This window comes from Carassius auratus, unplaced genomic scaffold (genome assembly GCF_003368295.1).
Source record: "Carassius auratus strain Wakin unplaced genomic scaffold, ASM336829v1 scaf_tig00214327, whole genome shotgun sequence".
In the NCBI taxonomy this organism is placed as follows: domain Eukaryota; kingdom Metazoa; phylum Chordata; class Actinopteri; order Cypriniformes; family Cyprinidae; genus Carassius; species Carassius auratus.
The window spans coordinates 145,261-153,527 of record NW_020527617.1 but is presented as its reverse complement, the minus strand read 5'-3'; positions in this window follow the sequence as shown (position 1 = coordinate 153,527).

Here is an 8,267-nt window from a genome sequence, read left to right as displayed (position 1 = left end):
TATATATATATATATATATATATATATATATATATATAAAGCTATTTTACAGAATGTTCATGCAGTTGTTTTCCTTATAAAAGATATGACAGAAATGTAATTATTTTGTTCATTTAAGAAACTGATTTTTTATTATTAATTTGAAAAAAAAAAGTTATATTTTAAATATTCTATCAAATGTAACATATTTCACATATATTTTGTATATGTAATAAATTATTTTATATATTTTTTATATTATATCATTTTATGTATTATACTCTATTTTTTTAAAGGTTTGGGGTCAGTAACAAAAGTTTTCTTGTTCAAAACAAATGCTGTTCATTTGAATGTTTTCTTTCTCATCAAAGAATGTTCATGCAACAGTTTTCTGTGTAACAGATATGACAGAAATAAAATTTTTGGGTGAACTGTTAATTTAGCAAACTGAATTTGTATTAATTTCAAGACATTTGCATGGTACTTCAAGATACTTTCATGGTACATCTAAATACAGGGTATAAACATGGTACTTTGTATTTTTGTAGCACTTTTTATATACATTTTTATTATCTGTATGCTCTGAATTACAAATTTGTCACCAACCCGTCTTTTTCATACCTGTGGGATTTACATACCTGTGATAAAAATGGAAATGCTTTGCTCTGACTTTGTTCGATATCTGAGCAAGACTCTCGAGAGATTCTCTGTCTTTGCTGGAAGGTGCCTTACGATGTCATTAACCTCACTTTAAGCAATTTGGGCCAGAGTGGCTGCGTTCCCCTGGTGTGGTCATGCGTGAGGGGTAGGGCTACTCTGATACCAGATGAAACAGGTAGGCTATTTTCAGTGTTTGTGATGGATATGGTGTTCAAGGCGTGGAAGCATTCTTTCTCTCCTTCTCACATACACACTGTTCCTAATCTCTTCCCCTCATGTTCTCTCCTTTACTCTCAATGTGTGCCATCTCTTTTTCAGCAAGGCAGAGGTGGGAGAGCTGAGGGTGAGCTGTGGCTGGGCCGGGGGCTGCAACACAGGACATGGGAGCTGCCTCTCACTCCCGCTCGTGTCTTGTGTTGCAGCCAGTGGAACTGCTGCACTGTCCACATCTGAATCATTTCTGTTCTCATCTTCTTCTGAAAGGAAAACACAGAGCTGCCAATGATGTGTAAGTTTCTGAATAAAAGACATACATTAATAGCTTTTAATATGCATATGATGTAAGTGCAAAAGAATAGCAGTAGTGGGGTATTAGATGCCTTACTTCGCTAAATGTTACTTTCACTTTTTCATTTTCAATTATGATCAGATTTTCAATATTATTTTTATATCGTACACAACTGTTCAAAAGATTGGGGCAGTAAGAATTGTCTTTTCTTTCAGAGAAATTATTTTCTTCATCAAGAATACATTAAATTCATCAAAATTAACAGTAAATTTATAATAAATAAAAATATGGTTCTTTCTTACATTAATCAAAGAATCCTGAAGAAATGTATCAAGAATAAAATGTATAATAAATAAAATTAAGTATTTAAAGTATTTAAAAAAAAAAGATTTCCAAAGGATCAAGGGACAATGAAGACTATTTACAGCCAAAGCAAAACCATGTCAAATACTAATGATTTTAAAAATGATGTTTATGGAACAAAACCCAAATAATCCCAAAAAATTACCTTTTAATGATGTATTCATCTAACTACCGTAATTCCTTTTAATCATCTTAGACACTTTTATTTATCCCAAACTGAACTGGTAATGTTTCCCTTTTATTAAGTACAAACATTTCAGAGCGACGGAGTGAGGCCATGTCAACACTGATGCACCTGTGTTTAGGTTAGAAAAGTGGCCTTCTGGTGCTTTATTAATGGTCTTTCATCTCACTTAAGGTTATGCATGAACACAGACGAAGAAGCTTGGCTTTACTTCACACACTTATATGTACATAGAGATACATACAGGGAAATAAAAAACAGCCTCAGAGGCAGCATTTGCTGCCATGTGTAAATATATGGATCTGAGACCTGCCGGAGCTGAAGAAAGGCAAGTGCCCCATTTAAACTTGTGAAATTGAGTAGTTTTCTATCAGAGATGTCACTTGATAGGGATTTAAATCCAAGAGTAGCTCAAAGAAAATTGTTTGTATCAAATGCATTGTGATGGGCTGAACTCTGAATGCAGACAGGACTGGCCGTGCTTTTATGTGGAATAGGACAAAACTGCATTGCAACAAGCTCATCAACCTAACATGATATAAGAGCAAAAAGTGACAGAATAAAACACAGATTTACATAATATATTGAATTATATCTTCACGTTAGGTTTAAAACATGGTTTAATGCATAGTCAAGTGATCATTATTGAAAAATATACACCGAGGTTAGAGCGTTAGCTTACTAATGAAATGGTAGCTTACCAAATAAAAAAAATTAATGGATATGAAATTTGATTTAAATTGACTTGATATCATTGAGAGACATGATATTATCAGCTGTTCCAGAAATCTAGATACAGTATATTTATACACAGTACAAAATTCTAAATATTTAATATAAATATAAAATAAATATTTATTGAAATATATATGTATACATTCAATATAATTGAATATATCATAAGTATTGCACATGCATATTAAATATATATGATCTATTATTACACGTTTATTTAAAAGTATATAAATTATTATTACATTAATATAATTAAGTTTATGTATAAAATATATTTTTATTGTCATTTTGCCTGCATTTATTTATCTAACTGTTTGTATGAGGCACATTGCTTGGAGAATATCAGATATTAAGCACAAGCCATCAGCTCCAGCCGAGACAAAAGCCACATGTGACGAGCAGTGATCTGCATATCAAAGACTTCTCAGCTCGGTGTGAATCGTGAATGTGCGGCTTTGCACCTGGCAGCTGACAGTACATCGAGTCAGAATGATTTACTATGACAGACCGTGAAAGTAATGGGTTCAGCGTTTGGTTTTGTCATGCCCGTTCTCTTGGTTATCCTTGCAGCATGGACTAGAAAACGCAGTGCTCTCATTGGTACAGAGTCAGGTAGCTGGCTCGCTGCCGTGCACTTTAGATTTGTACTTAACCTGAGTCTGTAGCTGCACTCCATCAAACCGTGTCTGGGTGCTGGTGTGAATGCACAAAACAAAGTCTCCGAAGAGATCTATAAAGAGATTTTGTATCTATTTAGACATTCAAGGTCAATTTTGCATGTTAAGCTAGGAACCCTCCGAAGAAGCTCTGCTTTCTCAATGTATCTCGGTTTTGTAGAATATTGGGTAACTTAAAAATGTGCTTTAGGTGGTGTTAACATCTAAGTTGGTTTATTCAGGTCAAAAATATGCACGATGACTGAATCAACCTGGCTACATAATACTCTAATGAAAGTCATTTTTAAAGTGATAGTTCACCAAAAAAATGCAAATTCCATCATCATTTGATTTGATGTTGTTCACAATTTTTATGATGTACTGTCCTTTGCAGAACACAAAAGATACTTAAAAAAAAATCTGTGTTTCTTTTCAAGGTAGGTCAATGATAACCAAAACTGTTTGGTTACCAACATCATACAATTTATTCAAAAAAATAATGATGACTGAATCAACCAGGCTAATCAAAGTCATTTTAAAAGAGATAGTTCACCCAAAAATGTAAACTCCATCATCATTTGTATGACAGTGTGATGTACTTTCTTTTAAACTACACAAAAGAAGAAATTGTAAAAAAAAAAATGTCTGTTTCTTCTCGACAGAAGTCAATAATAACCAAAATTGGTTGAAAATGATAGCGGTCTCTTGTCAGAGTGTTAAGACCTAAAGCATGAGAGAAAATGTGAAGAAAGACTGGATGTCCTTGATAAAGTGCTGAGGACTTCAGATGTGTGGGTGAATCTCTGCTGAAGCATTCAGCTGTGACACGGCGCACAGACTGAGTTTTAGTGCTACCTCTTCACGCTCAAGCCGAGTGCTTGAGTCAGCCTTTGATAACACAAATATCACCCTGCAGTCAGCTCTGTGGGGCTTATGCTTATGATTGGAGAAATAATGGCCATTGGTTTAGCCAAATAACCCACTATTGTACGGTATAATTTTGGCAGACAAATTCTGTTATAAAAGCCAGATGCTATGAGCTCATGAAGGACAGATAAGGACTGTATTGCTCCTAACAGCAACGCCATTAAATTGGTCAAATACAAAGAACTATAGGCAGTAATATAGTGGATGTCTGTGTGAGAAAATGCAGAAAACTGCAATAAAGGTTGTTTTATATATAAATCTATATATGTGTATGTATATATATATATATATATATATATATATATATATATATATATATATATATAAATCTATATATATATATATATATACTGTATATAAGTGACTTTGTTTGTTGTCCCGAACATAGCAAACAGGCTTTCATATTGACTGATCGCCCCAGTTGAAACAGGTGGAGGGGAGGTGAAATGGATGACAGAGAACCAGACAAGGTGCCTATCTGTGTCAGTCTCTTTCAGACTGCTGACTAAATCACACTCTCTCTCTCTTTCACTTCTCCATCATGGTTTATTCATTTATCACCCTAGGGCAGGGAAAACTTCTGCTAACTACCATGCCAAGAAGTAAATATGCTTAGTGGCAAAAGATTGGGTACATAATTAAGGAGAAGAAGGGAGATGGGTAAGTGGATTGTGGAATATTCATTATATTGCTTTTATGTAACTTCATTATATGTTACAGACATGAATAGTGAATAAAAAAAAAAAAACATAATACACAATAAAAATACATGTAGGGATGAATGATGGGCTTTAGATTTGTGTCAGTGACTCCATTTGTATAAAAGTTTACTTAGATTGGCTAACGAAAGTCTCGCACAAAAACAGAAGTGATACACTGGGCCTTTTTACTGTGCATTTATATTTACATTTACACCACTTCTGTACACTTCAAACAGAAAAGAAACTTCCTTGTTTCTAGTGGGTGTGAAAGCTTTATTTACACATTTAGATTTTTAGTTTTTTCCACTTTAAAATAAACTTCCAAATGATTGTTTGGTAGCCCCTTTACTGTATGTAACAGACAACACAATTCATTTGTGGTGCTTCTAATTTAGTGATAAAAGCAGCTGCAAGCATTTTGGACATACTCTTCTCAGTACCAAAAAATATGCTAAACATACAAAACACACCGCTTGTTGAGAACAGAATTTCTTCTTAGAAAGGCTCTCTTGAATGAAGTAACCATGTAGCAATGCACTAGCATCTGGTTGTAGCAGCACCCTAACAACCACTCAGAACACCTTAGCAAGCTGAAAATGTTACAATTATTTTGCTGGTGAAACAATATTTTAGTGGGAATGTTTTTGCCTCATGTAAACTCAATGTAATTGTGTGAGCGCTGGAGATGTTTGTTTGATGGCCAACATCCATGAAAGCACCTCGGCGTGCTGCAGCGCTGAAGGATGTCATTGTACTCGCTTTTGATAAATGTGAGGGGGAGTGAAGCAAGGGACAATTCCAGCAGTGTTATCAGGAGCAAACAGGCAGAGTCATGGGGCCCCATCTCCAGGAGCGAGATCACAGCCGTGTTGCTGGTCTTCCTGCGCGAGCGTGGACGGCCCGTGACTCATTCAGCTGGCAGAGCATCTCCTAGACTGCCATCTTATTTATTGATAAAGACAAGTGATGCTATGCAACCAGGCAGCATCCTCTTTCCTTATTATCACCCCATAAATCTAGCAGATGTTTATGTCCATTTATTTTCAGTAACACTTTATTTTAAGGATCAGTTCTAACTATTAACTAGTTGCTTATTAGCATGCATATAGAGTTGCGTGTTGGGTGTTTAAATCATTTATTAATGCCTTATTCTGCATGAAAATATTCTAGATCCCTTAATTCTACAGCATACCTAAACTTAACAACTATACCTTACTATTAATAAGCAGCAAATTAGGAGTTAAGTGAAGAAAAAGTCTAAGTTAATTATCTGTATAAATATTTAATAATATGGATTTTTTGGCTATATAGTGTAATATATATATATATATATATATATATATATATATATATATATATATATATATATATATATATATATATATATATATATATATTTATTTATTTATAAATTATATACATTTAAAAAAGGTGTTTGTGATACATACGTGTGTGTGTGTGTGTGTGTGTATTAAAGTACATACTACACTGCTTTCACTGCTTATAATTTTAATCAGTTACCTATTTCATCTCATGTACTTTTTTCACAGCTCAACATTTGGATGTAAAAAAAGGCTTGTGATCATTATTAATGAAATGAATGTGACAGCTGAGCTACCCAGGAGCCCTCTATGCTCAGCATGGCCTCCTTCATTCACAGAGGACACCTAGCAAGGCTTCCTCTTAGCGTCATGCTTCATTCCATCTACATTTTCACCCTTCTTTTATAATTCAGCCCAAACAAACAGTTCTGGCTGTTGCCAGGATGCCAAGTTCAGGTTTCTGGGTTTTTTAATAGGGGTTTAGGGGGGGTCAGTGTTTCAGGCGAACATCCCAAGAGGACAGCTTTCGTAGCGACTATTCTGTTCCCATCTAAAAACCGTACTGGTTTCTTTAACGAGACTTGCGTTTCTACTTTGCACACAATAATCAGTACAAACAACTCTACACAAGCCTGCTGACAACACAAGCAGATGATGTTTTGCATCATTTCTATCGTGGCTGGAGAATGACTGCACACTGCTTTCTGTAACCCTGGAGCTGCTATGCCTGCTTGAGACTGAGAGCGCCACAGAGATCTTTAGATGCAGAACAAAGAGCACTCACTGCAATTAGCAAATGTTCTGTTTATCCTAAAAAAATAAAAGTGTTGTACAATGAGTGTTGACTATTAATATGCAAATTCCTTAGTGTTAGAATATCTGCTCCCCTGGGAAATTCATTTCAGAGTCCTTCACCCTGAGTGTGTCCCTCAATAAATAATTGTGATGATTCGGGTCACCAGGACTCTCTTGCGTATGAATCTTTTCTCGTAACTTGTATTGTTATTCTTTGAGAGAACGAGTCAAACTCCACATGAGACTGTTCAAACGTAAATCTTAAATACGTTCATCAGCGGGAGACATTGTTTTGAAGCCTGGCTATGATTTATAACGCTGTTAAATGCTTGCGGCCTTATGTTTTCCAGCATATCTGAATAGATCTGGCGAGAAAGGTGGAATATCCTCAGTTATATGTCAAACTTGCTAATGATTTTGCAGATCTATCCAATGGTGGGGTTTTTAGAGAATAGGATTTTCCCCTTAACCTATTTGTTACAGAGATGTCAAATTCTCACAGATCACCAAGATATCAATTTTGCTAATTGTATATTTAGTCAAAGGGGAGCAGTGTTGGTCTACTGTATAAACTTGACGTCATGAGTTCATACAATTACCACTAGGTGACAGCCTTCATTTCATCAAGATAGCAGGGGAGAGACGCTTTCTGCAGACATGGAATATGACTTTGTCTAGTTTCCCAGTATAAATATTAAAACATTCTTAAATCAAAAGCATTCAAAAGTATACAAATGTTATACTTAAAAGTTTATGCTTAAAAAAAGAAAAATATCCACATTTTTTTTTTTCTTGTTTTAAATAGAATGTTTTTCTTTTCTTTTTTTAGACTGTAAGACTTTATATTTTATGTTGTTTTGATTCTCAAATAAATGTATCTTGATCTAGGAATGTTTAGATATTTGTACTGGAAAACAAGACTCAAATATTGAATAAGAAAGTCATATTTTTTGCTGTGTAAGCAGCTGTTTCTGTTAAAGATACAAGGCTACATGCAGTAGAATTACATAGAGCTCTAAACTGATTAAAAGAAAAAAAATTGGGAAAGGTTGAGTATTTTTTATTGTAGTGCGTGAAAGTCTGTGAAGTTTGCCAAAGCACGGAAATGCACACATAACATTTGATACAGATGATTACAGATTTAAGTACAATGCTGTTTCCCTTTATATTCAGAAAACAGCACACTTCAGGGTCTAGCACAACTTTGCACAGGCTTATTAAGTTTGTGCACTGAAGAAAAGCGGTAATGTAAGACACATACTGTACAATGTGTGCGCCTATCTAGTAAAGGTTGCTGGAGATCTTATCATGGAAATAGAACTCCCTCTCTTGCAACAAGTTCCCACGAGACAAAAAAAAAGAAAAAAATCAATTGGTTTTGGCATGGAAAAGACAGCAACACAACTGGCAAAATATCAAGTTCTACAGGTTCTTGGT